This window comes from Cervus elaphus, chromosome 19, assembly GCF_910594005.1.
Source record: "Cervus elaphus chromosome 19, mCerEla1.1, whole genome shotgun sequence".
Lineage (NCBI taxonomy): Eukaryota > Metazoa > Chordata > Mammalia > Artiodactyla > Cervidae > Cervus > Cervus elaphus.
Window position 1 is genome coordinate 94,846,739 of NC_057833.1, and position 8,125 is coordinate 94,854,863.

The 8,125-nt window shown below is 38.4% G+C and overlaps 1 non-coding gene across 1 annotated transcript; it reads right to left on the bottom strand.

Annotated features, from left to right (window-relative positions):
* Nucleotides 1–448: 448 nt before the first annotated feature.
* LOC122676217 lies at nucleotides 449–551 on the bottom strand. Its single transcript, XR_006335499.1, has one exon. It is a non-coding gene; the product is annotated as a U6 spliceosomal RNA (small nuclear RNA).
* Between the last annotated feature and the right edge of the window lie 7,574 nt (nucleotides 552–8,125).

Here is an 8,125-nt window from a genome sequence, read left to right on the forward strand (position 1 = left end):
TTGACTTCAATCACAGTATTTTTCTTAATTGCCGCTCTAGTGTTACTTTTTTTTTTTTTCTCAGTGGTTAATATGACTCTTAAAAATCACAATTTAGAAATAACTAACACCAATTTTAGCCCAAAGTGAAAACACTATTTAGGTGCAAAGGATTGTGGGTAATTTCTACATGGTAGGTATAGACTATAAAAGGCAAATAATCATTTAAAGAACACATTTTTCAACAAGAATTGAATTTTTTCTTTAAAAATTTAAAAATCTCTGAAATTGAGAAATATTATATCAATTACTCTGTTTCCATTTTAATTCTTCAGTTATTTGATAATTGCCTACATCAAAAGAAGTAAATGTCACTAGTATCCACACAGAAAAATTGCCCCAAGTCCATCACAAAGGAGAAAATCCTATTTTCTCTTTATTCCACCCGTGATTTCCTTAAATTCGGTTCGTAGTTGTTCAGCTATTCATTTGCGTGTCATCCTTGCGCAGGGGCCATGCTAATCTTCTCTGTATCGTTCCAATTTTAGTATATGTGCTGCCGAAGCAAGCACTGTTCAGCTATTCATTCAACAAATAATTACCGTGCAGACACAATGTCTTCAGGATTCCAAGATGAATCAGACACTTCTCTCACTTTGAATATCTTCATGCATGCATAAATCACTGTGTTAAGTAGTAAAGTAAATCATATTATATGTTTCTGTAGTCTAAAATATGTCTAAATTAAAATTTCATAAAGGAAAAATTAACATTCTGATTTTTTGGATATTACATTACTTTGTATATCCTAATTTCCCAGATCAAACAATATTTTAAATTCTCTAGAGATAATATATTTTTGTCATTTTAAACCTATATGCTGGTCAGGAAGCAACAGAACTGGACATGGAACAACAGACTGGTTCCAAATAGGAAAAGGAGTACCTCAAGGCCATATATTGTCACCCTGCTTATTTAACTTATATGCAGAGGACATCATCAGAAACGCTGAGCTGGAGGAAGCACAAGTTGGAATCAAGATTGCCGGTAGACGTATCAATAACCTCAGCTATGCAGATGACACTACCCTTAAGGCAGAAAATGAAGAACTCAAGAGCCTCTTGATGAAAGTGAAAGAGGAGAGTGAAAAAGTTGGCTTAAAGCTCAACATTCAGAAAACTAAGATCATGGCATCCGGTCATATCACTTCATGGCAAATAGATGGGGAAACAGTGGAAACAGTGTTAGATTTTATTTTGGGGGGCTCCAACATCACTGCAGATGGTGACTGCAGCCATGAAATTAAAAGACACTTACTCCTTGGAAGGAAAGTTATGACCAACCTAGATAGCATATTAAAAAGCAGAGACATTACTTTGTCAACAAAGGTCTGTCTAGTCAAGGCTATGGTTTTTCCATTGGTCATGTATGGATGTGAGAGTTGGACTATAAAGAAAGCTGAGCATTGAAGAATTGATGCTTTTGAACTGTGGTGTTGGAGAAGACTCTTGAGAGTCCCTTGGACTGCAAGGAGATCCAACCAGTCCATCCTAAAGGCCATCAGTCCTGGGTGTTCATTGGAAGGACTGATGTTGAACCTGAAACTCCAATACTTTGGTCACCTGATGCAAAGAGTTGACTCATTGGAAAAGACCCTGATGCTGGAAGGGATTGGGGGCAGGAGGAGAAGGGGACGACAGAGGATGAGATGGTTGGGTGGCATCACTGACTCAATGGACATGAGTTTGGGTGGACTCCAGGAGTTGGTGATGGACAGGGAGGCCTGGCATGCTGTGGTTCATGGGGTGACAAAGAGTTGGACATGGCTGTGTGACTGAACTGAACTGAAGAATAAAGTGTGTTGATTTTGGTAGATAGCCGAATAACAGAATTACGGAATATTATGTGTTTTCATGTTTCTTTTGACCACATCAATTCACAATATCAGTCTTCTTGGAAAGTATACTGTAGACCAAGAAAATCATTGGTTTTTGATCATTCAGTTACCAAAAAAGAAAAAGTTACCAAAAATGCCATTTTTTATTGCAAAAATAAAGCAATGAAAATTGTTAGGGTTTTAAAGTTGTCTTCTCTTTTGACTAGGAGGGCACGTCATCTAACTTTTGTATGCCCTAATTGCTTTCTCTGTCACAAAATTTTCATTTTTAAAGTATATCTTGAAGATACTGATGATATGGCATTATGTTTATCTCAGCTCTTTGACTCAAGCAAACCTGGTTTCCAATCCTACTTCTACCACTTAGCACCTATGAAAACTTGACTTGGTTTTTTAATCTTGGGTTGGCTAAATTAAAGAGAATTTACTTTCAAATATCAAAAAGGTATCCAGAAGTAAGGAGATCCCTGGGCACAGCATGTTAGGCCTCTGGCCCTTTTTTTTTTTCCTGATGTTCTTGACATGCCCAGTTTGATTCTTGGGCTAGTAGTAAGACATATGCAGGAGTTCTGGGGACTACATTGACAGGAAGATATCCAGAAAAAGAAAGGAAGCAGCTTTTTTTTTCACGTCTTTGTCCAAAAGCTGCTCCACTCACCCAACAATAACAAAAAGTATCGAAAGACTTCCCCTGGTGTCTTTGGTGAGAAGCAGGTCACAAGGTCATCCTTAAACCAATCATGTTGGTGGAAAGAGATTGTTTAGCTAGTGGCGATCTTTTTGAAGAAAGATTGGTTTCCTGAGTCACTTGAAGAGAGTTTGTTTTGGAAACTTAAACAAAGTTGAGGCTCCGTGTAATTGTTGACAGCCGACATATCTCATTATGTGTTTGTTGACTGACTACAAAGGAAGTTGAGGATTCAGTACTCATCACACACACACACACACACACACACACACACACACACTTCTTCAAACTGTCCAAAGTATGTCAGTTTTAGTTTGAATAATACCTAAGATTTTAGTTTGAATAATATCTAAGATTTGCAAGATTATGGTCATGTAAATATCATTTACTTTTAAGCTAGATAATTTACTTTGGTTTAATTTTCTTTTTTATATGCTTTCTGCTTTTCCTGGAATTAATAATTATTTACATTTTTTAAAATTTAGCTATCTTGTTTTCAGTGTTGTATTTTCTATCATTTTCATTAGATCTGGGTCCCTGAGTCTGTGCCTCTCTATTTTATATTCTGCAGAGAATAAATCTCCATCCTCTGGGAGGGTAGGGAAGGGAAATCAAGGAAGGATAGGTTTCAGGCCACGCCAGGTAGGATAGGGGATCTACATAGACCTTCCTCTACAGACTTTAAACCAATCTTTTTGTTTATAGCTCTACAACTCAAACTCATAGTCCAAGGTGTTTGATAGTTCCAAATTATGAGCCTTTGGCTAGTAAGAACTGTTTTGTTTCTTGTTGAAATCCTTGTTCTGCAGGCAATCAGGTTTCAGCTTCTTCCGCCCTGCTAATACAGTTAGCAGGTATTATCCTTATTATCTATTTATATCAGCTCTTGGGTTTACCCATTTGGATTTTATTCCTTTACTTACATTTCAGTGGGATTTCTGGAGAAAGCAGACATGAACGCATGTATTTAATCTGCTACGTTTAACCAGATTTCTGTTTCTTAACTACATTGAGGCTCAACTTCCCCATCAGTAAAATGGGAGTATTAATATTGTGGTACCTAGCGCATGGTGTGCTTGATGGATTGAAGGGGCAAAGTGTGAAAAGTTTCAGTACATTTCTTGGCACATAGAAAGCAGAAAATGTTTATTATTATAAGGTTATACAAGAAATATGCATACCACACTTGCATATAATAAATAACACATAAGAAAATGTATTTCCCTCAGCCTTACCCAGCAAATAAGTATCTGTGTTGGTCATAAATAATTATATTTCTATTATCATTTCCTAAGGAAAAACTAGTGATTTTAATAAAATAATTTGAGAGGGGGCAGAGAGCAGACTTGAAAATGAATGTATAAGTGTATCTAATAATTCTGATTCTGAGACTTTGGTTTATCAAAAACTGAGGGACTACCCTAATCTTGCCCGATAGAAAAAATTATCTCTAAAGGATGTATAAGTTCCAAGAGATCAACATATTATTAAAGGTATGTTCTTATTAAAGCATATGATCAAGATGAATGTAGTCACTAAAGGATGAATTTAGTGGTGTCTGGACATTCCATTGAAAAAGGGAAGCAGTTCATCATCTTATCACTAAAGGGTTTCCCTGATCCTGGCAGCGGCAGCTGCTCCCTCCCTCTCTGCCCTGCATTGTATTTCATCTCCATCTCTTCATCACCTTTGCTATCTCAGAGTTCACATACTTCTTCACACATGGGTTATATTCTCCTTTGACACAGAGCCAGGCCTGATTCATGTTTATATTTCACACAACCCTGTCATAAAGCCCTGAAAATTCCTGGCGTGCCATAAATATCTGATGAATGAATGAGCACTTTTACTTCTCCCCCACTTTCTGTCACATGTAAAAACCCAATTCATTTTTAAACCAAGGTTTCACTAATTGATACATTTTTACTTTAGTAAAATAGGAGATTGACTTTTCATACATGATTTTAACCACCACGTCCTGGAGTGGGTTGCCATCCCTTCTCCAGGGAATGTTCCTAATCCAGGGATGGAACCCAGGTCTCCTGCATTGCAGGCTTTACCACCTTAGAAGGCTTCTGAGCCACCTGCGAAGCCCACCCCTTCCCCATCCCAGATGTAATGAATAGCTTAATTGAATTTCTGTGTTTTTAATTGATCTCTTTTGCATCTTTATATATGAATCTCCATTTCTCCAGTTATTTTTGGTGCAGACCCTAAGAAACTGGTGTCAAGCCTGTCACCATCTATCATTTTGGGAAGATTAACTATTGGTCTTTGTACTTTTTCAGTCCTGTGAGGGGTATTTGGTTGAGCCATACTTTTTTTTCCAGTCAAATTCTAAACTTTCATTGTTGTTCAGTAGCTCAGTTGTATCCAACTCTTTGTGACCTCAAGGACTGCATCTCAACAGGCTTCTCTGCCCACCATCTCCCAGAGTTTGCTCAAACTCAAGTCCATTGAGTCGGTGATGCCATCAAACGACCTCATCCTCTGTTGTCCTCTTCTCCTCCTGTCTTCAATCTGCCCTAACATCAGGGTCTTTTCTAATGAGTTGACTCTTCACATCAGGTGGCGAAAGCATTGGAGCTTCAGCTTCAGCATCAGTCCTTTCAGTGAATATTCAAGGGTTGATTTCCTTTAGGATTTGCTGATTTGATCTCTTAGCTGTCCAAGGGACTCTCAGGAGTCTTCTCCAACACCAGAGTTCAAAAGTATCATTTCTTCAGCTCTCAGCCTTCTTTATAGTCCAACTCCCACATCCATACATGACTACTGGAAAAATCATAGCTTTGACTAGATGGACTTCTGTTGGGAAAGTAATGTCTCTGCATTTTAATATGCTGTCTAGGTTGGTCATGGCTTTTTGTCCAAGGAGCAAGCGTTTTTAAATTTCATGGCTGTAGTCACCATCTGCAGTGATTTTGGAGCACAAGAAAGTAAAGTCTGCCACTAATTCCATTGTTTCCCCATCTGTTTGCCATGAATTGATGGGACTGAATGCCATGATCTTAGCTTTTTGAATGTTGAGTTTTAAGCCAGCTTTTTAATTCTCTCTTTCACCTTCATCAACAGGCTCTTTAGCTCCTCTTCACTTTCTGCCATTAGGGTGGTGTCATCTGCATATCTGAGGTTATTGATATTTCTCTAGGCAATCTTGATTCCAGCTTGTGCTTTATCCAGATTGGCATTTCACATGATGTACTCTGCATATATGTTAAATAAGCAGGGTGACAATATACAGCCTTGAAGTACTGCTTTCCCAATTTGGAACCAGTCTGCTGTCCCATTTCCAGTTGCTTCTTGACCACATACACGTTTCTCAGGAGGCAGGTAAGGTGGTCTGATATTCTTATCTCTTTTAAGAATTTTACACAGTTTGTTGTGATCCACACAGACAAATGCTTTAGTGTAGTCGATGAAGCAAAAGTAGATGCTTTTCTGGAATTCTCTTGCTTTTTCTATGATCCAACTGATGTTGTCAGTTTGATCTCTGGTTCCTCTGCCTTTTCTAAATCCAAGTTTAACATCTGGAAGTTCTTGGTTCACATACTGTTGACACCCAGCTTGAAGAATTTTGAGCATTATTTTGCTAGCATGTGAAATGAGTGCAGTTGTGCAGTAATTTGAACATTCTTTGGCATTGCCTTTCTTTGGGATTGGAATGAAAACTGACCTTCTAAACTTTTATTATATATCAAAAATAATGTTAGTTTACAGTATTATATTTCTACTTACAGTGACTTATTGTGAAACTTAGAATTTATCACAAAACTGGCACTTAAAAATTGAAAACACAAAGCAAGTGTGGTATTTTATCAGGATTGAAACAATATGGAATGGGAAATGTTTTATTTGTTTTTGGCTATGTCGGGTCTTAGTTGTGGCCCTAGCATGTGGCTTCTCTGGCTGTGGAGTAACAGGCTTGGTTGTTCGTGGCATGAGGGATATTAGTTCCCCAACCAGGAGTTGAACCCATGTTTCTTGCATTGGGAGGCAGAGTCTTAACTACCAAACCAACAGGGAAATTACAAAAATATTTTCTATAGAAGTATGTCCCCCATTTGGTAATCCAAGTCAATGGAAAAACAAGAGACAATTATGGGCAACTTTACAAAACTCTACCTGGTTCACAAAACTTCTTTCTGATGTCAGTAATACATATGCCAGTGCTTTGTAAAATCTGTTCATCTTGACTGTGTTTTATTAATAACTTTCCTGATGTCATGATGATTTCCTTAGAAGACCTTCATTTTCATATTAACTGTTTACCATATAATATTGCTGTTTCTCCACAGTATAGAATTAAGGAATTTTTTACAGACAAAGTTGTATATGTTTTGAGGGACTAAATATGTAAAGTTTAGGACTTGTGGACACAAGATGGGGAAAGACTGAGTGGGATGAATTGGATATGTAGCATTGACATATATACATGATCATGTGTAAAGCTGCTTTATAGCATCGGGAGGTAAACCTGCTGCTCTGTGACAACCTAGAGTGATGGGACTGGCAGGGGGAGGTTTCAAGAGGGAGGGAGTATATGTAAACATATAGCTGACTCAACTTGTTGTATAGCAGAAAATAACACAACATTGTAAAGCAATTATACTCCAGTTTTTAAAAAGGTGTGTTAAGTTTAATTTGGGGCCATGGAAATTTTGGTTTCCCTGGTGGCTCAGATGGTAAAGAATCCACCTGCGATGCAGGAGACACAGGTTCAATCCCAGGGTCAGGAAGGTCCCCTGGAGAGGGGAATGGCAACCCACTCTAATATTCTTGCCTGGAGAATTCCATGGATAGAGGAGCCTGGCTAGCTATGGTCCATGGGATCGCAAAGGGTCAGACATGACTGAGTAACTAACATGGGAATTTATTTAATCATGTGCTTGCTTTTTTATTGTATAGGTAAGTAGGTCTTGGTGTGCCTCTAACAATCATTATACATACAATGTAATTTGCTACATTCATGGGGCTAGAAATTTCAAGAAAGAAGTACAATGTGTTGGATGAAATTTGAAAGAATAGAAAGTATTTGAAGGAGGAATTTTTGAATTAGCTTTCTTTCTCGTATTGTAAAATGTTTCCCATGTGCCTGCCTTCACAGCGTGAGGGTCAGGACCTCCTGTATGCCTCCTGTGTGATCCTTATCAGTACATGATGGCAGTCAGAGTCATGCTGGAGAAAGCATTTTAAAATCTGGTTATCCACAGAAAAGGAATCACAGTCTGTGTTCTTTGCATCTGGCTTCTTTCACTCTACATAGTATTTTTGAGATTCGTTCATATGGCTGCCTGTATTAGTTGCTGCTTTTTGTGTTTCTGGCTGTAGAAATCAGAACAGTAACTGTTGCAGGGGTCGGAGGCTTGTCTCTGTTCAGGCGCTCGGCTGTGTCCAACTCTCTGTAGCCCCACGGACACCAGGCTTCCTGTCCTTCACCATCTCCCTGAGTTTGCTCAAACTCAGGTCCATTGAGTCAGTTATGCCATCTAACCATCTCATCCTCTGTCATCCCCTTCTCCGCCTGCCTACTGTCTTTCCCAGCATCAGGGTCTTTCCTCGTG